This window comes from Rhinolophus hipposideros (assembly GCF_964194185.1).
Source record: "Rhinolophus hipposideros genome assembly, chromosome: X".
Lineage (NCBI taxonomy): Eukaryota > Metazoa > Chordata > Mammalia > Chiroptera > Rhinolophidae > Rhinolophus > Rhinolophus hipposideros.
The window spans coordinates 38,242,931-38,268,805 of NC_138046.1; the positions used below are offsets into that span (position 1 = coordinate 38,242,931).

General features: G+C 39.0%; 1 protein-coding gene across 10 annotated transcripts in view; it reads right to left on the reverse strand.

Moving 5' to 3' along the window:
- Nucleotides 1–11,266, reverse strand: part of PLS3 (plastin 3) — a 100,271-nt gene extending 89,005 nt beyond the window's left edge. For 2 of the 10 annotated variants that reach the window (XM_081043436.1, XM_081043442.1), the window contains exons 1-2: nt 11,135–11,210; nt 10,471–10,723 (exon numbers count right to left, since the gene is read on the reverse strand). The gene's annotated coding sequence lies outside the window, so the exon portion shown is untranslated. Of the gene's footprint in view, nt 1–10,470; nt 10,724–11,134 lie in introns of those variants that run through there. The other 8 variants (XM_081043440.1, XM_081043441.1, XM_081043443.1 and 5 more) reach the window with 8 other exon arrangements.
- Nucleotides 11,267–25,875: the final 14,609 nt, after the last annotated feature.

A 25,875-nucleotide genomic window follows, 5' to 3' on the forward strand; every position in this document is an offset into this window, starting at 1 on the left:
ACAGCTATTGATAGATCATCCAAACACAAAATAAATAATGAAATAGCAGCCCTAAATGCCACATTAGATGAAATAGACATAATTGACATATATAGAGCACTTCATTCTAACATATCAGATTATACATTTTTTTCTGGTGTACATAAACATTCTCAAGGATAGATCATATATTGGGACATAAAACTAACCTAAGCAAATTTAAGAAGATTGAAATCATACCAAGCATATTCTCTAATCACAAGGATTTGTAATTGGATATCAACTGCAAAAAGAAAGCTGGAAAAGACACAAATACATGGAGGTTAAACAACATACTTTTAAAGAACGACTGGGTCAAAAAGAAATTAGAGGAGAGCTCAAAAGATACATAGAAACAAATGACAATGAAAATACATCCTACCAAAATTTTTGGGATGCCGCGAAAGCAGTTTTAAGACGGAAATTTATATCATTACACGCCAATTTCAAGAAACAAGAAAAATCCCAAATAAATCACCTCATGTTACACCTTAAAGAATTAGAAAAAGAAGAACAAATGAAACCTAAGGTCAGCAGAAGAAAGGAGATAACAAAAATCAGAGCAGAACTAAATGAAATGGAAAACAAAAAGACAATAGAAAAAAATGAATGTGACAAGGAGCTGCTTCTTTGAAAAGTTTAACAAAATTGACATACCCTTAGCTAGGCTCACTAAGATAAAAAGAGAGAAGACACTAATTAAGAAAATCGGAAATGAAAAAAGGGAAGTTGTCACGGATGCCACAGAAATACAAAGGATCATACAAGAATACTATGAAGGACTATATGCCACCAAATTCAATAACTTAGAAGAAATGGACACGTTCTTAGAAACATATAGCCTTCCTAGGCTGAACCATGAAGGACTGGAAAATTTAAACAGAGTAATTACCAGTAACGAAATTGAATCAGTCATCCAAAACTTCCGAAAAGCAAAAAACCTGGACCAGATGGTTTCACTAGTGAATTGTACCAAACGTTCAAAGAGAATCTAATACCAATCCTGCTCAAACTCTTCCATAAAATTGAAGAAGAGACAGTACTCCCTAACTCATTTTATGAGGCCAATATTACCCTGATACCAAAACCTAGCAAGGACAACACAAAAACAGAAAACTACAGACCAATATCTCTGATGAATACAGATGCAATAATCTTAAACAGAATTCTAGCAAATCAAATAAAACAATGCATTAAAAAGATTCTTCATCACGACCAAGTGGGGTTCATCCCCAGAGCCCAAGGATGGTTCAACATCTGCAAATCCATCAATGTGATCCACCGCATAAACAAAATAAAGGAGAAAAATCGTATTATATCAATTGATGCAGAAATAGCATTTGACAAGATGCAACATCCATTTATGATTAAAACACTTAATAAAATAGGTATAGAAGTAAAATACCTTAACATAATAAAGACCATATATGACAAACCCTCAACTAATCTCACAATTAACAGTGAAAAACTGAAGCCCTTTGCTCTATGTTCAGGAACATGACAGGGTTGTCCCCTATCACCTCTGCTTTTCAACATAGTGTTGGAAGTCCTTGCCAGAGAAATCAGACAAGAGAAAGAAATAAAAGGCATCCTAATTAAAAATGAAGAAGTTAAACTGTCACTCTTTGCAGATGACATGATGCGATATATAGAAAACCCTAAAGACTCCACCAAAAATCTATTAGAAACAATCAACGAATACAGTAAAGTTGCTAGCTACACAATCAACATACAAAAGTCCATTGCATTCCTATATACTAACAATGAAATCTCAAAAAAGAAATATAAAAAACAATTTCTTTTGCAATTGCAGCAAAAGAATAAAGTACCTAGGAATAAACTCAACCAAGGATGTGAAGGACCTATATGCTGAAAACTGTAAGACATTTTTGAAAGAAATTGAAGAAGACACAAAGAAATGGAAAGTCATTCCATGCTCATGGATTGGAAGAATCAACATAGTTAAAATGGCCATATTACCCAAAACCATATACAGATTTAATGCAATCCCCATCAAAATCCCAATGGCATTTTTAAAAGAAATAGAACAAAAAATCATCAGATTTGTTTGGAACCACAAAAGACCCCGACTAGCCAAAGCAATCTTAAGGAAAAAGAACAATGCTGGAGGTATCGCACAGCCTGACTTTAGCTTGTACTACAGGGCTACAATAATCAAAACAGCATGGTGTTAGCAGAAAAACAGCCACATAGACCAATGGAATAGAATTGAGAACCAAGAATAAAACCACATAAATATGGACAGATAATTTTTGACAAAAGAGCAAAAAACATATAATGGAGAAAAGACAGCCTCTTCAATAAATGGTGCTGGGAGAATTGGATAGCCACGTGCAGAAGAATGAAACTGGACTGCTGTCTATCACCATATACCAAAATTAGTTCAAGATGGATCAAAGACTTAAGCATAAGACCTCACACAATATACTGCATAGAAGAAAACTTAGGTACTAAACTTAGGGACCTGGGTTCAAAGAACATTTTATTAATTGGACTCCAAAGGCAATGGAAGTAAAAGCTAAAATAAATGAATGGGACTACATGAGGAAGTAAAAGCTAAAATAAATGAATGGGACTACATGAACCTAAAAAGCTTCTGCACAGCAAAAGAAACCATTGACAAAATAAAGAGGCAACCAACTGAATGGGAGAAGATTTTTGCAAACGGTGCCTCCGATAAGGGTTAATATTCAAAATATACAAGGAACTCATGCAACTGAACAACAAAAAAACAAACAACCCAATTGAAAAATGGGCAGAGGACTTGAAGAGACATTTCTCCAAAGAGGACATACAAATGGCAAATAGACATATGAAAAAATGCTCAACATCACTAATCATCAGAGAAATGCAAATGAAAACCACAATGAGATATCACCTCACCCCAGTCAGAATGGCTATCATCAACAAAACAAATAGTAACAAGTGTTGGAGAGACTGTGTAGAAAAAGGAACCCTCATACACTGTTGGTGGGAATGCAGTCTGGTGCAGCCGTTATGGAAGGCAGTGTGGAGATTCCTCAAAAATTTACGAATAGAATTACCATATGACCCAGCAATCCCTGTCCTGGGTATCTACCCCAAAAATTTGAAAACATTTATACATAAAGACATGTGTGCTCCAGTGTTCATTGCAGCTTTGTTTACTGTGGCCAAGACATGGAAACAACCAAAATGTCCTTCGATAGATGAATGGATAAAGAAGTCGTGCTATATATACACAGTGGAATACTATTCAGCGGTAAAAAAAGATGAAATAGGACTATTTGTGACAACATGGGTGGATCTTGAGATTATAATGCTAAGCGAAATAAGTCAGACAGAAAAAGCAGAGAACCATGTGATTTCACTGATATGTGGTATATAAACCAAAAACAAGAAAAGACAAACAAGTGAGAAACAAAAACTCATAGACACAGACAGTAATTTAGTGGTTACCAGAGGGTAAGGTGGGAGGAGGTGTGGTAGATGAGGGTAAAGGGGATCAAATATATGGTTATGGACAGAGAACTGACTCTGGGTGGTGAACGTAAAATGTGATTTATAGATGATGTAATACTGAATTGTACACCTGAAATCTATGTAACTTTACTAACAATTGTCACCCCAATAAATTTTAATTAAAAAAAATATGAACAGGTGTTAGCTCGTACTATTATGAGTAATTTTTGGTTTCTTCCATATAAGCCCTTTTGTTTTCCTGTGAGGTTTTCACAGTGATCTTTTATTTCTTTAATCCAAAGTAAAATGTTAAAAATATCTTAAGTATGCACTACTTAAGACACTTTTTCACTAGATTACTAAATCATACATACTGAGTTTTATAGCAATAGGATATACCCTAGGAACCATTTCCTGTCATTTTCATCTTTGGAAAACACTTTGCACTTTACAGTAGTAATTCTCCCTGACCTGAAATACGAGCCCTCCAAATTATCAAAAAGGCACATAAGAAATGGCAAAATTGGAACACACAAGCAAATCACGAAATACAAGAAAAAAGGCTTAAAATTACATTAATCTATGAAAGAGTGTATTATTTAATGTCAACAGCAGAATGTTAATCTGAGTGCATACTATGTAATCAGAGCATATAACGTAGAATGCAATATCAACATTCAAAGCTATGATACTCCCCCCCACAAACTTTATTTTAGAGAAAGTAAAATCTTTACATATATACTTTATATATAAATATTATATACATAAAACAGCTCAAGAGAAACAGAGTTGTATTTTCAATAAATGGGTTACAAGATTACAAAAAATGATTTGCTATTAATCTTTAAACCAGAGATGGTAGTGATGAAAGCTCAGACTTTATGAAAAAAATGAATTCCGTTAGTAAAAAGAACCCACTCTTCAGAACTAGTCCTATGAAACCAGGTTATGTTAAAAGTCCTTTAACCAAGGGTTTTCTGCTTATTTCATTTTAATTAAGTACTATCATTTTAAAAATGATATTTTAACAAATGTCATCAAACATAATTTTAACCAATGAAATAAAAAGGCATGCTAATTCAAAGAACGACAGTTAAAAACCATCATATAATTGTCAAGATGATAATAAACATTGAAAATCAATTCCAAGTTAATAGTTTTGAGGGTGGGGGTTGAAAATGACCCATCTTAAAATAAAAAAAGAAAATGTCCCATGTAGCCCAACACATTTGTTTTTCAAAGGAAGATCTCCATTAACTTCTCACCTTTTCTGTGTTAGTGAGTGTATATCACTTAAATGTACAGATTATTGCCTTCATTATGTGCTTTGCTATACCTGCATATTGTCCTCCCTTAGAGTCCAATTATAAGGAGAAACACTTGATTTTTCATGAGCAATATTACACAAAACCTCCTATTACGGGCAATTACAAAACCAGGAATGAATTATGATATGCAAATAGATTCTACAGCAGTTACCAATGAACACCAAAATACTGCTCAGTAATTACTTGTGAAGAGTAAAAGAAAAAAAAAATCCCACCACCACATTAATGGCTTTACCAGGCTACTTGGCACAATATTTGAGGGGATGAAAAAACTGATAAGTATAATACAGTGCGACAGATGTGCAGTAAAGAATACTGCACAATATTTAGAAAGACCATGCTATTCACAATTCTGTGGATAGATCCTGCATCAAGAAGCCAAGTTAAAAAAAAAAAAAGAATGAGATGAAGTCTACAAGACAATACCATTTCTATAATTTTTCTTTAAAAATGCACATAAAACAACCATACATACTTAGCAAAACAAACAAATAAATGGTTCAAGTCCACATGTAACATTTGTAGGGCCTGGAAAAGAATGCAGATCTGTATATATGTCAAGATTTTAAAGTTATAAATCAGGTCAGTAAATTGTTAAAAAATAAAAATAGAAAAAACCATAAGAAATTATTACATATAGGTTTTTATTCTCTTGTTATCAACTATTTCTCTTAGTTTTCATTATACTATGTCTGACTTTATTTCTCCTTTGCATGTAAAATTGGATGGCTGGAGAACATTTACAGACAAGTGAAAATGTAGCAAGACTAAAGTGATGAGCATTCTACCATTTCTGTAAAGTCTTGTTAAAGCGCTAGTGTTTCTATGGTATACTACTACATTACTTTGAATTTATATAGTACCTTTCTGCTAGAGAACAAGGCATAGCTCACTCATCCTTTCTGCATGCCTGTGAAATACATAGATTGGAAACTGATAGCTAACAAAAAAATAAAATAAAATCCAGATATGAACAGAGAACTTCCATGATTTACTTAAAGATGGCCTATCTGTCCAAACTGTAGAGGACTAAAAGGCCCTGGATTCCACACTCAATGCCTTATCCAATAAACAACACTACCTCTTTACCATCAAACAAATTTCTAACTGGTCAGAAAAATTAAGCTGTCTCATAATATAAAACCAGTAGGCTTAATGTACCAAAATCCTTGTTAAGGAATGATATAAACTGTATCTCTCTATTTTGTTTATTAGTTTCAGGTGTACAAAATAATGTAATAGTTAGACATTTACACCCCTCACAAAGTGATAACCCCCTCCCCCCATCTACTACCCTCTCTGACACTGTACATAACTGTTACAATTCCACTGACTCTATTCCCCATGCTGTACTCCACATCCAGTGAATATGTATGTATATACATATACATATACACACATATATATGTATATGTATATACATATATGTATATATAAAATTGTGTTGACATATACATATACATGACATATACATGTGTGTATACGTATATGTATATACATATATATGTATATATAAAATTATAGTTGACATTCCATATTATTCTACTTCAGCCTCAGGTAGTATGCCTATGTTTTAAAAAAACTAGCATTAGTCATGGAATAAGCCAATAGTCATCATCAATTTGCCAACAAGGTATTTAGCTTGGTTCAATATAGTTGCATTAAAAGTTGAAAAATGAACGGATAAATATAAATGAAATAAGCCAGACTACAACTATTTGAAAAAAAAGAATCCCAGCAAACCAAAAACTTCGAGCCATGCCCTCATTTTATAAAAGAAAATGCATGGTACCTGGCACATGTATGTACTCAATATTAGTTATCAATATAATAATTTTAAGTGGCTTTCTTAAAGTCAAACTCTAGAATCTAGTTCTTCTGAAGCCAAGTCAGCATATTTCCTCCTTAGTATTCTAATTTTCCTTTAACCAGCAATGTTTTTTCATCCCTAAAACAGTTTATACTCACTATAGTATTTGTCTTTCAGGTTCTAAAAATAAGGCAAATTCAGTATTATTAATTATACTGAATTTTCAGAAACTGCCTCATCTCCATAACTACCTACAAGTTGGCCCAAATATTATCAGATCTTCTCCTGAGACTGACATTTCATGGTCAGACAGTTTTGTTTTTCTAAGCCATAACTTTAACCAAAGCTCTCATATAACTAAAAACAGCTAGTCGTGACCACTAGTATCTAAAAGAGCTTCCAACAGTGTAATGTATCCAAAAAGCTTTTGAAACTTCCAACACATTGAACGTACATTACATGTTATATCACTCTGTAGAATAATTATACAGACTCAAAACATGATCTAGCGGTTTTCTTCTAAACTGAGTTTCATTATTTTCACAGATCAAACCCCGTCCTCCCCCGGACTACTTATCACCAAAAGAAAAATTACCATATGAACAAGTACAAAATGATTCTAAAAACAGATACCCAAGTTGTCATGTATTGATAGATGTTCAATTTTATACCAGCTACTTCTGGAATCTGTACTAAATAGCAAAAACAAACAGTTTGGCATACACATTCACCTAGATTATGCTACAACACAATAGCAAATTCATGAATTTATCATATGTGCTAAGAATATTATGGCAGTAAATTTCTTGAAAGGGCAAGCAGAAATAATGCCTAAAATGGAATATGGAATAATGGGAAGTGGACTTTCTTCCTTTTCCTTGTCAGTTTCACCAAAAATAATCACTTTAGTGCTCAAGCATCATGGCCAAACTATCCCCTTCTTTTCAGTAAAAGTCACGCTGTTTGCTCAGGAACAAAATTTTATTTGGTTTCTGATAGTGCCTTGGATAGTATAAATAGTCAGTCAAATCTAATGTGTGTGTGACCATTTGCAGAAGAGACTTAATCTCAAACAAATAATACTCACCAGTTATAATTAACAAAATGCCACAGACTACAGATTTTTAGCAAGTGAATCTCAATGATGGCGTTAGACTAGAGAACTTAAGTCAAGGCAAAACATAATTTGTTTGGGTCCCCACCCCAGGTAGATAAAAAGGTCGATAACTTGCTATTATAGATCTAACAGTAGAAATTAAGAATTAAATTTACAAGCCCCAAATTTTAGTAATATACCTGGGTTCATTAGATCATACCACTGAAAAATGAAGTCAGCAATGCAGTCAGTGGTTTTAAATGATGACATCCCAAGAGAATGAAATGCTGTAGACTAAGAGCCTAGTGATGATCCTATTTTGACATGAGTTAATAATATTTAAAGAGTTTATGTTCTAAGAAAAGATGAAATACTGCCATTTGCAACAACATTGGTAGATCTTGAGATTATTATGCTAAGCAAAATATCAGACAAAAAGTAGAGAACGTATGATTTCACTGATATGTGGGATATAAAACTGAAAGCAACAAAAGAACAAGACAAGCAAACAAAGCAATAAAAACTCACAGAGACAACGGTTTAGTGGTTACCAGAGGGTAAGGAGGGAGGGGATGGTAGATGAGGGAAAAGGGGGTCAAATATATGGTGATGGAAGGAGAACTGACTCTGGGTTGTGAATACACAATGTGATATATAGATGATGTATTATAGAAATGTACACTTGAAACCTATATAATTTCATTAACCAATGTCACTCCAGTAAATTTAGTTTAAGAAAAAGTGTATGTCCCTACTACTTTAACCTAGTTGGATAGTTATACTCTCGCTTTTTTGAGTTTAAATATTTATTAGTTCAATCTAAAATTATCACCTCACCGCCACTGGTGGGGAAGGAAGCATCTATCTACCAGAGTAGTTAACTCCAATAACTCAGGTGCTTAAATCCACTTCCAGCTAATGTGTGTCCAAGCCTATCTGAACTATGTGCTTTAAAGTACTAGTTTTTAGGTTCAGAATCCCATGCACAGAAGGAAAACGGAGTGCTCGAGTCATTCAGAGATTGCTGCAGTACACAAATGGTTTTTGGCTAAGTCACACAAAGATAAAATCCCTTAAATGTTCCCAGTTTCATTGTTTGCTATCCTTGTTGTTTTCAAGGCTGACTTTATGTATCAACTGCATCCATTTTTGTAAATAAGTACAGCTTTTAAACTCCTGCCCTCAGAGATTCCTCTGCCTATTTCTATACTCAGCAATATATAATCTGAATAGCAAACTGCCACGTTTTTTGCAACAGCAACCTTAACCTGGGCCACAAGGGCGGGTATTGGTCAAGATGGGAGTTGTTTCAGTGTCTTCTCATTATTCTACCAAACTTTTGACAGGTAAAGACCCAACTAGCTGGATTTATCAAATTTAGAGTCCACCGTTTTTGGCCTGATTTCTGATCCAATTAATTCCCAACCACAAATAACTGATGGTTACTTTTAGTCAAGAGATGATCCACCACCTTCAAACAGATGCGTAATACAGAGAACACTACAATTAGAACATAGGCCAGACCCAGGAATACAGACAAAGCCTTTCTTTTCTTTAACACTATCTTATGGGATATGGCTTCAAATCTATCATTTAGGGATCAAATGGGGCATGACTAAAAGGACGATTTTCCTAAAAAATAATTAGTAAGATATTTTTAAAATTCAGAAAAGCCATCACTAGATAGCAGGCCTGTAGGGGAGATAATGTCCCAGCACAAACATAGTTCAAACCCTTATTTTAAAAACAATTCCTGCTTGTATTTTGGATAAAATCTGAGCACCAAATTACCTGTTTCCCTCATCCAAATCCTAGTAGAATTCCCTTGAGTAGAGACTAGTTCACACTCACTTTCCCTTTTTTGTCGCTATAGTTTTTGGAATATGGCCTTCAGCCATTACATTCCAGTTTTAAGGTCAAAAGAAGTCATGTGACCATTACCCTAGGGGTATCAGAGGCTTGGGGCACGTGATGCCCACCGGCAAGTGTGGGACTCCGTGCACTTCGTTGGAATTCACTGGAAATTGCATCTCCAGGATCAAATTTGGGCTCCCAAATACATGGTGACATCCAGTTAAGTGGAGTATGTGCTTACCTTTCAGTAGTTTTTTAATTTCAACTACCTTCCCACCCACTGTGCCGCCAGCCAGTCTCTCTACCACTACCCATCCCTCGTAGCAGGCCAGGCACCCCCAGCATCCCGTCTATTGGATCCTAAATGACAAGGCTCTCCAACCTAGTTAGTTCTAAACGCAACCTTCGGCACCCCTAGGGAGGTGGTGCAGATCAGGTTTAGAGCAAGAAGCATAGCGTCAGATCGCGTTAACCACACCCCACCCCACCTCCTCGGTTGGGGTCACCTCCAGCCCTGGAGCCAGACCGTGGGAGCCGCCCGCACACTACAGCACTAGCAGCGGCGGCGGCGGCAACTTTGGGACTGGCAAGAAGCCAGGGCAGGGGTGGTCGGCGTCCCCCCGCCTCTCATTAGCGCGCTTAAATACAGCGGGTGGACAAAAGTAAACACCCGCAAGTGCAGCTGTGTGGGGCAGGGGGATAGTACCCCTCTCCCACTGCCGCTTCAGTTCTGTCTCCCGGGGCGCCGCGAGAGATCCCCGGCTGCCACTGCCCAGAGCACGAGCTCAGGGCTGCCGAGCCAGAGGAGCTGAGAAGGGAGTCGACGGGCGGCGGGGGTCGGCAGGAGAGATGACTGAACGGCCTGGGAGATGTTCGGCTACAGAAAGGAAAAAAGTGCTTACTCATAGGGAGACGCGGTGCGATCGCGACGCTCTCGCTAAGGGCAAGGGAAGCAGGCGGAAGGAGGGCCACCGGAGCCTGGTTCCTTCCCGGGACCGCGGCACTCCTCAGAGCCCCGGGCCGGCGCAACCCCGCGACGTCCCCAGTGGCGGCCAAGCCGGAGCTGGAGGCGTTGCAGGCTGCCGGCTCCGGGATTTCCGAGTCCGGAGCGAGGCGGCGGTGGGGCGGGGTGAGGGTGGGGGAAGGTGGCAGTAGCTGGAGAAGAACGACAGAGGGAAGTTAGGCACTCGGTTTCCTCTTCGGGGCCGCCGCCACGGAAAGGAAGAAGGGCAGGGTTTGGCGTCAAGGACGCCAGCCCAAGGTTAGCAACAAGTTAGCAGCAACTACTAAGAAAGCACCATCTCTATAGTGAAGAGCAGAAAACGTGATTGCGGCGGGTGCTGTTCGTGGGGAAAACTGTCCCTCCCACCCATCCCTGATGGGAACGATTGCTTTGGCGCCTAAGGGCTAGAGCTTAGAGTTCTCCAGGCCCCCCTCTGCCCCCGTCCTCCGTGCGAGGCACATTCCTGCTGAGGTTCTGGGAGATGCTCTCCCCTGGACCCGCTTCCTGCCCACGCCCAGGCAACCCCCTACCCTCGTGCTTTCCCCTGCCGACAAAGCACTTACATAAAGTCTCAGAGTACGGGATCTGGCCCGACAGCCTCCCACCGACGCGCTCAAACAACTTCTGCCTCTTGAAATCTTTGCGGCTGCGGTTCTAAAGCCAGCGCTCCCTCCCCTCCGGCCATCCCCTCCGCCCTTCGGCCGCCGCCAATTGGCTCGAGTGGTGCCTGCAGTCGGCCTGGGAACCAGGAAGGAGATTGGGCCAGGAGCCTGTCACATCAACTGGGTGGGGGAGCTGGGAGAATAATCACCGGGATGGGCGCCCGGCAGGGATGGGGATTGGAACTGTGCGGCTCAGAGAAGAGATTGGACCCCCGCGCCTGCTTCTCCCTCTCCCTGGCTAAGAGATTAGGAAAGTTCACAGTGCCTGGCTCAGAGTACTGTTCAAAAAAATCTTGTGGAATAAATAGAAACATGGGAATGTCAGGAACAAGAGTGTACCACCAAGCCCCTATTTAAGTCTAAGGAGGGTACAGTTTCTCCCTGGAATCGTGAGGAGAAACTCGGCATGGGAAGGGCCATTTCTAGTAGTTTTGTCGCTCCAGTGAGTCCAGGTCCGGAACAACGCAGAGGGAAAACTTCAGCAATCTCCCCTCTCCTTAGGAGGTCAGGACGCTGCCCTCATGCCTTTGGCTTCGTGCCAAGTAAACTGTTGACCAAAACCACCTGTCCGGTATGTCTGTCTGTCCATGCGGAAAGGGGTAAGAGGTGGAGGTGGGAAGGAATGGTGGAAGTGACGTGCTTCCTTCCACTCGTTTGACTAGAAACGCACGTCATTTCTCATCAGTCTCCCTTCACCAGAGAAAACTTGGAGACATGCTCCTGCTTCCCAGAGTACCTTTCCTTCTTTTTTGCCCACGAGATTGCCTCCAAGTCATAGCTGACCTTTTTCATTAGCACACGTGGAGGTGTCCGCTCCTTATCTGCATTCCGATCCTTTGGCTCACTCCAGGTCCAAAATCAGCTCCAAAATCAGCTCGGAGGGCCAGAGTTTGAATGATTCTCCAGGGGTCAGGTCAAGAGATTGGCTTGTGGGACAGCTGTAGTAGACAACGTCTAAGGCATTTCCTGTTCCAGTCAGAACCATTTTGTTCAGGCAATGTGTGCTTGGAAAATTTCAAATAGAATTTAAAATTGGTTCAGTTATGTTCCATTTTACATGCATTTTAGGGAAAATGCTAAATTGAGTGGCCTAAAAAAAATTAAACACTCTTGTAAAGGAACCCCCTCCACTTCATCTCCTGTTATGAATCTCTTTAGAGAAATTAACCTAGTCAGTGCCAGAGCTTCTTAAATGGGAAGGAGTGGGAGAGTTCATATAGTACCTAAAGACTAGACAAGCAGAGAAGAGCTTGGCACTGGGGAAAAGCCTCGTTAAATATTAATTAATGATTAATCAACTGGAAGAACATATGAAAGGCACAGGAAGGTGAAAAAGAAATGAGAGGGCAATCATGGTTTCAGAAACATTACATTTCTGTTTTGACAGATTTTATACTGGGCCAGGTTTGGGTCAGCACAAAAATACCAATTGCAGCATGTTGGTGTTAGGTTGACCGTACAGTGCATTGCCGTGCAAATTTACAGTGGAATCCAGGATGAGATTTCTGTTTTTCAATAATTGGCCCAAGGTATAGTTTCAGGAATTCTTTACATCAAATTTCTAGGTATACCAAATATCGTACTTCATTTTTCTACTTTTTATGGTGTCTGCTAGTCACCATTGAAGAGCTTCCACCTGCTTTTAAATTTAAATTTACACACGTAGCAATAGCATGAAGAGACTCTGCAAGCTAAGTTTTCAAGTAAGAATATATTTATCTGAATTATTTAACTTAATATTCTGTTTTAGTTAATTTTTCAAGTTGTAGAATTTAGAATAAGTCAAAATATTAAGAATCTTATGCACATGCTATTTATGCTTTCCTGTTTCTTAGTCGAAAAAGCTTACGTAAAAGCTTTACTTTAATAAGTCTTCATTCACCATGAACACTGAGGATGTCAGCATTCAGCAAGAGTTGTTTTTTTTTGTTTTGTTTTGTCAAGAAATGTCACTTTAATGGAAGTGCAGTGGTCTATAGTTTCAAAGATGCAGGGTGCCAGGTGGTGATACTCCTTCTTGCCTCAGTAGTTTCCAACAGATAAAAGATGCCTTACAAAAAATCCTATACATATATGTCTTTTACAAATGGTTTGAATCAATAGCCTAAAAGTTTTTGCCTCTTTCTTCCTTCTCCAATTTTCAATCCCATCGGTATTTGTAATAAATAACTTCAAATTATTATCAAAAATTTTGAAAACCGTTTCTTCTTCCTGTTCTCCTCTGATGTCATAGTATGCTCCAGTTTTCCCCTTAGCTTTTATCTCTGTCCAGTCCACCATTGTTCCTCCTTTTCACAAGCACATCCTCCCTTTCTTAGTTCTTTTTCCTATAGCTCCACCTAACACTCCACCCAGTCCAGTTCACAATTTATCATGTGAACATAGTGTCAGTTTTTTCCTGAAATGTTCCTAGGATAAATTATCTGTTTCCTTTTTATCCATTTTTAGAGCCTCCTTCTTATAGTCTATTAAATGTGACTTTGCTACACAACCATTATATAACAGAAGAAATCAAGAGAGTTGATCAATTCCATACTAAACAATTTCTTCTAATTCACTCGATTGTTTTCTCAATTTCTAAATGTATAATTGTTTACCAATCTATGCTAATTAATTGTTTGTTAATTTGTCAATTTATTTCCAGGAACCAATCAATTCTTCTTTCCTCTTATGGTTTATGTGATAATTTTATTCGATGTTATGATATTTTGGATTCTAGGATGGATAACTCGATTCCTCTTTTTGTTCAATATGTTACGTCTTTTTAAAAACACAACTTAATAGTCACAGAAAATAGTAACATGAATTTTTTAAAGTTAAGTGTGATTTTAAATGTTTCTTTTATCCTTAAAATATTAGGCATGGAGGAAATCTTGGTAGACCTGGAAAATTCACAAATTTACCCGGAATATAAACAATGAACAATTATTTCCATTGTTTACTGAGTGAGGGATGTTTTCATGTTTCCAACTGGAAACGTACACATGTAATACACATGAATGTTAATTTCTTGAACGGGCACTTTCAAATATTTTGCAAGCCTCAGAGAGTACTATCAATCCGAATGTCTGCTAAAGCATTCCAATTATCTTACAAACACATTTTCATAAAGAAATTATTGTGACATGTTCAAGGATATTTTCAAATTTTTACTTGTGAAAAAAAGAGAGAGAGAGAGACGTCATCAAAATGGCTGCATGAGGTGAGCCTCTGGAAATATCCCCTAGAATTTACAACAAATCGAACAACTATAACTCCACAAAGGACTCCCTGCACAGCAGACAGGCAAGAGGAAGAGGCTCACTACTAAATTCACCTAAAGGTGGGCAAATAGTGCAAGTAGGGGATGAGGGAGGTAAGAGTGCAGAGACAGAGCTGCAGGACGCAGGACACGAACCTAGATAAGTGCCCCAAGCTCGCTGCACCCTGAAACTACCACAGCTGCAGGAGAGGGAAGAACTCAGACTGCTAGGGCTCCATTGATGGCCCACAGGGATGAGGGGACAGTACACAACAGGGGTGAACATAGCACTCACAGCAGAGACCTCAAAGAAAACACTGAGGGAATAAGGCAGAAAACAGTGGTTTGAGCCCTCACTGCTGCAGAGAACGGAAGCCTTGGCCACCGAGACTAGCCGCCCCTCCCTACCCTCACAGAGCTTGCCCCCCCCCACATGCCTAGTGCTATAAGGGCAATAAAGGCAGTGTCAGATCAAAAAAATGGAATATTTGCAGTTCTGAAAACAGTGGTCTGTAGACACAGATTCACAGCCCAACTAATTCCAGCAAAGTGAAGGGAGCTTTGGAAGCAGGACTGGCTATGGTAGTGGTCACCGCCATTGCTCTGGGACACCTATCACAACTCATCCCGCCCCTAGCCCCACCTATCTGGGCAGATCCCTGGAGGAGTAAACAGAGATGCTGAAACACAAGGGCTCTGAATCTGGTGCAGGAAGAAATTTGGAACACCAAAAGCTCTCCGCAACCACACATGTATGTGGTGCACTATGACCATGGTGAACTGTTAACAGAGGAGAAGCCCACCTTCCAGAGAATCCCCCCATTATGTTGGAAGCTGGAATAGTGCAGAGAAAACATAACACTACAGTGCGAGAGAGAGAAAAAGGCTGCAGTCAGAGAGAATATAAAACATTCTACGAACAAGTACTGGAAAACAAAAAAAAGAACTCTTCCTATCAACCTGTTGCAGAAGCCACTCCTGTAGATGTCTAGGAAAAGAAATGATAAATTAGTAATTGCCACGAATAACCAAGGCAACAAAACAGCTCAGAAAGAAAGTGAAAAGTCTCCAGAGAAGGAACTTAAAGATATGGTAATATGTGACTTAAATGACAGAGAATTCCAGACTGCAGTTCTGAAAAAAATCAATGAGATGCAAGAAAACGCAGAAAGGCAGTTTAATGAGCTCAGAAACACAATCAAAGAACAACATGAGCATTTTATAAAAAAATTGAAATTTTAAAAAAGAACCAAATAGAATTTCTGGAGATTAAGAACTCAATAGAAGAAATGAATGAAATAGCCAGCGTAGGAAGCAGAGTTGACAAGATGGAGGAAAGAATCAGTGACATCGAAGATAGAAACCTGGAAATGACACAGATGGAAGAAGAAAGAGACGTGAGACTTAAAATAAAAGAAAGAACTCTACAAGAAATTTCTGACTCTATCAGAAAGAGCAATATAAGAGTAATGGGCATACCAGAAGGAGAAGAAAGAGAGAAGGGAACAGAGAATATATTCAAACTAATTGTTGATGAGAACTTCCCAAACTTGTGGACAGAACTGGATCCTCGAATCCAAGAAGCAAATAGAAGACCTAATTACCTCAATCCCAACAGGCCTTCTTCAAGCCACATTGTATTGAAGCTGTCTAAAAACAACACCAAAGAAAGAATCCTCAAGACAACCAGGGAAAAGAAGATGGTAACCTCCAAAGGAAAGCCCATTAGATTATCATAAGATTCTTCAGTAGAAACTCTACAGGCCAAGAGGGAATGGAACCAAATATTCGAACTATTGAAAGAGAGAAATCATGAGCCAAGAATAATATACCCAGCAAAGATATCCTTTAGATATGAATGAGGAATGAAGATCTTTCCAGACATACAGAAGCTGAGGGAATTTTCTAATACATGACCTGCACTACAAGAAATACTAAAGGAGGCTATTTGACCACCATCAACAGGGACAATTTGTGGCAACAAAAACACAAAATGTGGGAGAGTAAAGGCTTGAACTAGAATATGGGAATGGAGAAAGTAAGTGTGCTGAAGAAAATGGAATATTCTAAATATCAAACTTTCTTTTACATAAATTTAAGGTAACCACTCCAGAAAAAAAATCCATAACTGAAATATATACCATAATAAAAGAAGAAACAGAGGGAAACATCATTGAATACCACCACACAGAAATAATAGACAACAAAAAAAGGCAAAGAAACAATGGAGACACAGTCTTACCACAAAACTAAAGATAGAATGACAGGAAATGCTCACATATCAATAATCACCTTAAATGTAAATAGACTGAACTCACCAATAAAAAGGCACAGAGTAGCAGATTGGATCAAAAACTAACCACAGCCATATGCTGTCTTCAAGAGACTCATCTCAGCTACAAGGACAAGCATAGACTCAAAGTGAAAGGGTGGAAATTGACACTGAATGCAAATGATGCCCAGAGAAAATCAGGTGTAGCCATAATGATTTCCGATGAAACAGACTTCAGGGTGAAAAAGATAAAAAGAGACAAAGATGGACATTTCATAATAGTAGAGGAACTCTACAACAAGAAGACATAACAGTCATCAATATTTATGCCTCCAATCAGGGAACACCGAAATATACCAAGCAAATACTAACACAACTAAAAGGAGAAATTGACCAAAACACAATTATATTGGGGGACATAAATACATCATTGACCGCTATGGAGAGATAATCCAAACAGAAAATAAACAATGAAATAGTAGTCCTAAATGACACATTAGAGGTGACGTCATGGCAATGGCGGCAGCGGGGCATTCTTTTTGAATCCTCCTCAAGATTTTCTGGCAATCGGGACATACAGCACATCGAGGATTCCTTTGTTCATCACGCAGAACATTGGGGAGCCTCGTGGAGGAATTACCTGAAGGTATGCGCTGATTGTGAGCAGGGGAGGAGGCAGGACAGCGAAGTGGAAGCGCGCCCCCCCCCCCACAGTGAAGCCCAGGACGGTCGGCGACCGCGGCGCGGCTCCCAGGACCGAGCGGATACTCATGGAAGGTTAGCTTTGGGGTGCGCTAGTTGGGCGAGTGGGGGACGAGCGAGGAGGGCAAGAGGAAACGAACCACGCTCTCCGCACCCCCCACGGTAGAGCCGCGGCCAAGCAGCGTGCCCACAGCAGCAGCGGCAGGCAGCACCCGGGGCTCTAGAGTCCCACAGGAGCCCAGGTGCAACGGAGAGAACAGGGTCCAGGAGGTGGGCTCTTTCCCTGCGTCCTACAGCTGATCGCTCCGGGGGGCGGGCAGCTCGTGGGCCCTAGGACAGACAAAGAACTCAGACGCCACACCTGGGCCCCTCACCCCACTTTTCGAATGCTCCCCCCACCCTTCCTGAGACTTAAACTGACCCCTGAACTGAGGAGTAGTGTCAGATTACAGAGGGGCGTCTGTGCTCAGGCGCTGGGAAGATTGGCAGCCAGCTCTGACCTTTGGAAGAGGCTGGGAGGAGGGGATTTTCGCTGGAGGAGGAGAGAGGAGACTCCCACACCCCCAGCCACCACCCTTTCGGGCCTGGGGAGGAGTGTGACGTGGCTGGCCTGGGAGAGAGAAGACCCCTCCATCCTCAGACCCCACCCTTTCTGGCTAGCCTGGGGCGGGGCAAGGGCACCTGCGGAAGCACTCCCTGAGTTCAGCAGTAAGCGGCAGACACAGCTCCCGGCTTTCAGCAGCTTAGAAATCTCCTGCATGCCCCCTCCAACACACCCACGGAAGGAGGGCCCTAAGACTCAGGAGTACTGGACACAGGGCTGGTGCAGCTACTCTCAGCGTGCATTTGTGCAGGAAAGGACAGAAACTGCACGGTTTCTGTCTCTGAAAACTGTCATCCAGACCCCTCAGGCCTTCGCATTTAAATCTACAGTCCCCAACTCACTCTGGGCACCAGGTGACCAGCGTTGCCTGCGCAATAGACAGGGAACTCTATGGCACAGCGGAGGACAACTTGGAGATTACTTGGTGGGCTTAAGCCAAGACTGGTGCTGCTTTCTGTTTTGCTTTCCTTGGTGTTTTTTTTTTTCTGCTTGTTGTGATTTGCTTTGTTCTGTCTTTATTTCTTTGATATCTTTCCCTATGTAGAGTGGGGATTGTCGGTTGTATTTTACATGTGAATGTACTTGATTTGTTTTCTTTGTTGTTGTTGTTGTTGTTGTACTTGGTAACTTGATTTGTGCTGAAACTGCCCTAACAGGGCCCAGCTTAAGAGGCACAAGATTCAACATATCCAGAAGCCAACTCTAGACCAAACCAGAGTACTACGGGGTTTGATCTACAAGTCACACACCCAGAGGAAATTCTCTGAAGGCACAAGAGCCCATAGAGGCCAAACCTCATTTAAGTAGCCAACCCTCACCCAGCAGAACACCCTGCGGTGGGCAGAGCCAAGTCTCACAACAAGAGAGCCTAGGAGTTAAACCCACCTACTCACACGCAAAAAGCAATTAAAGTTCTTCTTGAACAGGACAATATACTAAACACACGACCCACCTGTGGAGCACATGCAGAGGAGAAGAACGAAGTAGTCCAAGTCAAATATAAAAGACACATACTACATAAGATAACCCAGCAAGAAATAAGAGCTCTAGGGGATCTTTCTAACACATCAAAGTAAACACAGAGAGTCAGTCATAATCGGGAGACAAACAAACATGTCCCAAATAAAAGAACAGAAGGAACCTCCACAACTGGAACCAAATGAAGCAGAGGTAACTAACCTTTCAGAGACACAGTTCAGAACAATGGTGATAAGAATGTTTAACGAGCTTAGAGAAGACATAAGAAGGATATAGAAATCATAAAGAACAACCAGTTAGAATTAAAAAAGGATGTAGAAATCTTAACAAACAACCAGCTAGAACTAAAGAACACAATTACCGAAATTAAGAACACACTTGAAGGAAGGACCAGCAGGTTAGATGAAGCAGAGGATCGAATCAGTGACTTAGAAGACAAGTTAGCAGAGATCACCCAAACTGGACAACAGTAAGAAAAAAGAATAAAAAAACAATAAAGATGGGTTAAGAGATCTCTGGGATAACATCAAGCGAAACAACATACGCATCATAGAAATACCAGAAGGCGAAGAGAGGAAGCAAGGGATTGAGAACATATTTGAGGTAATAATGTCCGAAAAATTCCCTAACCTGATGAAGGAAACCAACATACAAGCCCAGGAAGTGCAGAGAGTTCCAACCAGGATAAACCCAAACAGGCCCACACCAAGACATATTATAGTTAAAATGGCAAAGCTTAAAGACAAAGAGAGAATCTTAAAAGCAGCAAAACATGGGCAGAAGGTTTCTTACAAGGTTACTCCCATAAGGCTATCAAATGACTTTTCTACAGAAACATTGAAGGCCAGGAGGGAGTGGCAGGAGATACTCAAAGTGATGGAACACAAAGGCCTACAAACTGCATTGCTTTATCCAGCAAGGCTATCATTGAAAGTTGATGGAGAGATAAAGAGCTTCCCAGAAAAGAACAAACTGAAAGAATTTATTACAACCAAGCCAGCATTGCAAGAAATACTAAAAGGACTTCTGTAAATAGAAGAAAGATGAAAACAATTTACTACAAATTTAAAAATGGCAATAACTATGTACCTATCAATAATCACTTTAAATGTAAACGGATTAAATGCTCCAGTCAAGAGACATAGGGTGGCTGAGTGAATAAGGAAGCAAGACCTTTGTATATGCTGTATACAAGAGACATATTTCAGGTCAAAAGACACACACAGGATGAAAGTGAAGGGTTGAAGTAACACATTTCATGCAAATGGAAGCGAATAAAAAGCTGGAGTTGCAATACTTATATCTGACAAAATAGACTTTAAAATGAAGAACATATTAAAAGACAAAGATGGGCACTATATAATAATAAAGGGATCAATCCAACAAGAGGACATAACCCTAGTAAACATCTATGCACCTAACATAGGAGCACCTAAATATATAAAACAGGTACTGATGGACATAAAGACAGAGATCAACAGCAACACTATCATAGTAGGAGACTTCAACACACCTCTGACAACAAGGGACAGGTCCTCCAGACAGAAAATCAATATGGAAACAACAGCCTTAAATGATACTTTGGACCACTTGGATTTAATCGATATTTTCAGAGCATTTTACCCCAATGCTGCAGAATACACGTTCTTCTCATGTGCACATGGAACATTTTCCAAGATAGATCATGCGTTAGGACACAAAACAAGCCCTCATAAATTTAAAAAAATTGAAATCATACCAATTGTCTTCTCTGACCACAGTGCTATGAAATTAGAAATGAACTAAAGGAAAAAAAAACCCAGGAAGACACACCAATTCATGGAGGCTGAATAACATGTTACTAAATAATGAATGGGTCAAGCAGCAGATCAAAGAAGAAATCAAAAGATATCTCGAGACAAATGAGAATGAGAACACGACGACCCAAAATCTATGGGATGCTGCAAAAGCAGTCCTAAGAGGGAAGTTCATAGCACTGCAGGGCTACCTAAGGAAACAAGAAACATCACTAATTGACAGTTTATCTTCACACTTAAGGGATCTGGAAAAAGTACAGCAAAATAAGCCCAAAGGGAGCACAAGGAAGGAGATAATAAGGATCAGAGCAGAAATAAATAAAATAGAAACGAGAAAAACAATACAAAAGATCAATGAATCCAAGAGTTGGTTCTTAGAGAAGATAAACAAAATTGACAAACCTTTAGCCAGACTCATTAAAAAAAGGAGAGAGAGGACCCAAATTAATAAAATCAGAAATGAAAGAGGAGAAGTGACAACAGACACCACAGAAATACAAAAAATTTTAAGAAATTACTATGAGCAACTATATGCCAACAAATTTGACAATCTGGAAGAAATGGACAATTTTTCTAGAGGCGCACAAACTTCCAAGGCTAACACAAGAAAAAACAGAAAGCCTGAACAGGCTGATTACCACCAGGGAAATTGAATCAGTCATCAATAATCTCCCAACAAACAAAAGCCCTGGACCAGATGGCTTTACTGGTAAATTTTTCAAAATGTTCAAAAAAGAATTATCACCTATTATCCTCAAGCTCTTCCAAAAAATCCAGAAGGAAAGAAGACTCCCAAACAGTTTTTACGAATCCACTATCACCCTGATCCCAAAAGCAGACAAAGACACCAGAAAAACAAAACTACAGGCCGATATCTCTAATGAACATAGATGCAAAAATTCTCAACAGATATTAGCTAACAGAATTCAGCAATACATTAAAAAGATCATACACCATGATCAAGTGGGATTCATCCCTGGTATGCATGGGTGATTCAACATCCGCAAATCATTTAATGTGATACACCACATTATCAAAATGAAAAATAAAAATTACATGATCATATCAATAGATGCAGAAAAAGCATTTTATAAAATCCAGCAACATTTTATGATCAAAATCCTTAAGAAAGTGGGAATAGAGGGATCATATCTTAACATAATAAACGCCGCACATGACAAACCCATAGCTAACATCATACTCAATGGGGAAAAGCTCAAACCATTCCCCCTAAGACAGCAAAAAGAAAAGGTTGCCCACTTTCTCTACTTCTATTCAACATAGTGCTGGAAGTTCTAGCCACAGCAATCACACAAGACAAAGAAATAAAAGGCATCCAAATTGGTAAGGAGGAAGTAAAATTATTATTATATGCAGATGATATGATACTATATATAGAGAACCCTAAAGACTCCACCAAGAAACTATTAGAACTGATAGATGATTTTAGTAATGTAGCAGGATATAAAATTAATATTCAGCAATCAGTTGCATTTGTATATACCAATGATAAAATAGCAGAAGGAGAAATTAAAAAAAGCAATTCTATTTACAATTGCTCCAAAGACTATAAAACATATGGGAATAAATCTAACCAAAGATGTAAAAGATCTGTACGCAGAAAATTATACGACACTGAAGAAAGAAATGAAAGAAGACATAAATAGATGGAAACACATTCCATTTTCATGGATAGGAAGAATTAATATAGTTAAAATGTCCACACTGCCTTAGGCAATATACATATTCAACGCAATTCCTATCAATCTACCAACGACGTTTTTCACAGAAATAGAACATATAATCCTAAAATTTATATGGGACCATAAAAGACCCTGGATAGCCTCAGCAATCTTGAGAAATAAGAACAAAGTGGGAGGTATAACGATACCTGACTTCAAAGTAAACTACAAGGCTACACGAATCAAAACAGCATGGTACTGGCATAAAAATAGACCCACAGATCAATGGAACATAATAGAGAGTCCAGAAGTAAATCCATGCCTATATGCCCTTCTAATCTACGGCAATGGAAGCAAAAATGTATGATGGGGTAAAGACAGTCTGTTCAAATAGTAGTGTTGGGAAACCTGGACAGACACATGCAAGAAAATGAAGCTGGACCACCTCCTTACACCACATACAAAAATAAATTCAAAATGGCTTAAAGACTTAAATGTAAGATCTGAAACCATTAAATATCTAGAAGAAAATATAGGAAGAAACTTCATGGACATTACCCGGAGTAAGATTTTTACCGATATATCCCCTCGTGGGAGGGAAGCAATTAAGACAAAAAATAAACATGTGGGATTACATCAAACTAAAAAGATTGTTCACAGCAAAGGAAACCATCAATAAAACAAAAAGGGATCGTACTGAATGGGAGAAGATATTTGCCAGTGATATATCTGATAAAGGATTAATATCACAAATCTATAAAAATCTTACTCAACTCAACTCCAAAAAAACAAACATCCCAATTAAAAAATGGGCAGAGGACTTGAGGAGACATTTTTCTAAAAAGGACATGCAGAAAGCAAGCAGACTTATGAAGAAATGCTCAACCTCACTAACCATCAGAGAAATGCAAGTAAAAACCACAATGAGATACCACCTCACTCCAGTCAAAATGGCTATCATCAATAAATCAACAAACAACAAATGCTGGCGCGGATGTGGAGAAAAGGGAACGCTAGTGCACTGTTGGTGGGATTGCAGATCAGTGCAGCCACTATGGAAAACAGTATGGAGGTATCTCAGGAATCTGAAAATGGAACTACCCTATGATCCAGTAATTCCACACCTAGGCATCTACCCGGAGAAATTCAAAAGTCCAATTCAAAAATCTGTATGCACTCCTATGTTTATTGCAGCAATTTACACAATAGCCAAGATATGGAAACAACCGAAATGCCCATCGGTAGATGACTGGATTAAGAAGCTGTGGTACATTTATACAATGGAGTATTACTCAGCCATAAAGAAGAAATTAATCTTATCATTTACAACAACATGGATGGATCTAGAGAACATTATGTTAAGTGAAATAAGTCAGAAGAGAAAGACAAGTACCATATGATCTCACTTATATGCGGAATCTAAAGAAAAGAATATGTGAATGAACTAATCAGAAACAGTTTTGGGGACACAAAGAAAAAACCGAGAGTTGTTAGATGGGCGGGGGTGGGGTGGGGATAAGTGGAAAGGTGAAGGGATTAGGAAGCAGCTCGTAACCACAAGATGGTCTCAGGGTTTATTGAAAATTAATTTGGGGAACGTATTCAATAATATTGTAAAGATTTTGTTGGGTATCCGATGGACATGCGTGCTATTTGGGAGACCACCTCAGGGATACTGGGGATGTCTGATCATGGCATTGTACACCAGAAGCTAAGCATTAATGAATGCCAACTATGATTTTATATATATAATGTGATGGCTCGGTGCGAGGTCGGAGGGATAGTGGATGGGGGAGGTTCACAGTGTGAGGGATATAAATGATGAACGTCTAAGTATTACCTTGTCTTGTACATCTGAAACTAATAAATTAAAAATCAAAAAAATGAAAATAAATAAAAATAAAAAATTATCAATAAAAGGGGAAATCTAAAAAAAATAAAAAAAAGAAATAAATGACACATTACATAAAGTGGACATGATTGACATATATAGAGCACTTCATCCTAAAACATCAGACTATAAATTTTTTTCTAGTGTACATGGAACAATCTCAAGCATAGACCATATATAGGGACATAAAATCAGCCTCAGGAAATTTTTTTTTTATTCAATTTATTAGGGTGACAATTGTTGTTAAATTTACATAGATTTCAGGTGTATAATTCTGTATTACATCGTCTGTAAATCCCATTGTGTGTTCACCACCCAGAGTCAGTTCTCCTTCCATCACCATATATTTGATCCCCTTTACCCTCATCACCCACCCCCCACCCCCTTACCCTCTGGTAACCACTAAACTATTGTGTCTGTCTATGAGTTTTTGTTTCTCATTTGTTTGTCTTGTTCTTTTTGGTTTATATACCACGTATCAGTGAAATCATAGGTTTCTCTGCTTTTTCTGTCTGACTTATTTCATTTAGCATTATACTCTCAACATCCTTCCATGTTGTCACAAATGCTCCTATATCATCTTTCCTTACCGTGTAGTAGTATTCCATTGTGTATATATACCACAACTTCTTTTTTTTTTAATTAATTTTATTGGGGTGACAATTGTTAGTAAATTTACATAGATTTCAGGTGTACAATTCTGTATTACATCGTCTATAAATCCCATTGTGTGTTCACCACCCAGAGTCAGTTCTCCTTCCATCACCATATATTTGATCCCCTTTACCCTCATCACCCACCCCCCACCCCCTTACCCTCTGGTAACCACTAAATTATTGTCTGTGTCTATGAGTTTTTCTTTCTCATTTGTTTGTCTTGTTCTTTTTGGTTTATATACCACATATCAGTGAAATCATAGGGTTCTCTGCTTTTTCTGTCTGACTTGTTTCACTTAGCATTATTCTCTCGAGATCCATCCATGTTGTCACAAATGTTCCTATATCATCTTTCCTTAACGCCGAATAGTATTCCATTGTGTATATGTACCACAACTTCTTTATCCATTCATCTATTGAAGGACATTTTGGTTGTTTCCATGTCTTGGCCACCGTAAACAAAGCTGCAATGAACATTGGCGTACACGTGTCTCTATAGAGAAATGCTTTTATATTTTTGGGGTAGATACCCAGGAGAGCGATTGCTGGGTCATATGGTAATTCTATTCGTAATTTCTTGAGGAACCTCCACACTGCCTTCCATAGCGGCTGCACCAGTCTGCATTCCCACCAACAGTGTATGAGAGTTCCTTTTTCTCCACAGCCTCTCCAACACTTGTTACTATTTGTTTTGTTGATGAAAGCCATTCTGACTGGGGTGAGGTGATATCTCATTGTGGTTTTCATTTGCATTTCTCTGATGATTAGCGATGTTGAGCATTTTTTCATATGTCTATTTGCCATTTGTATATCCTCTTTG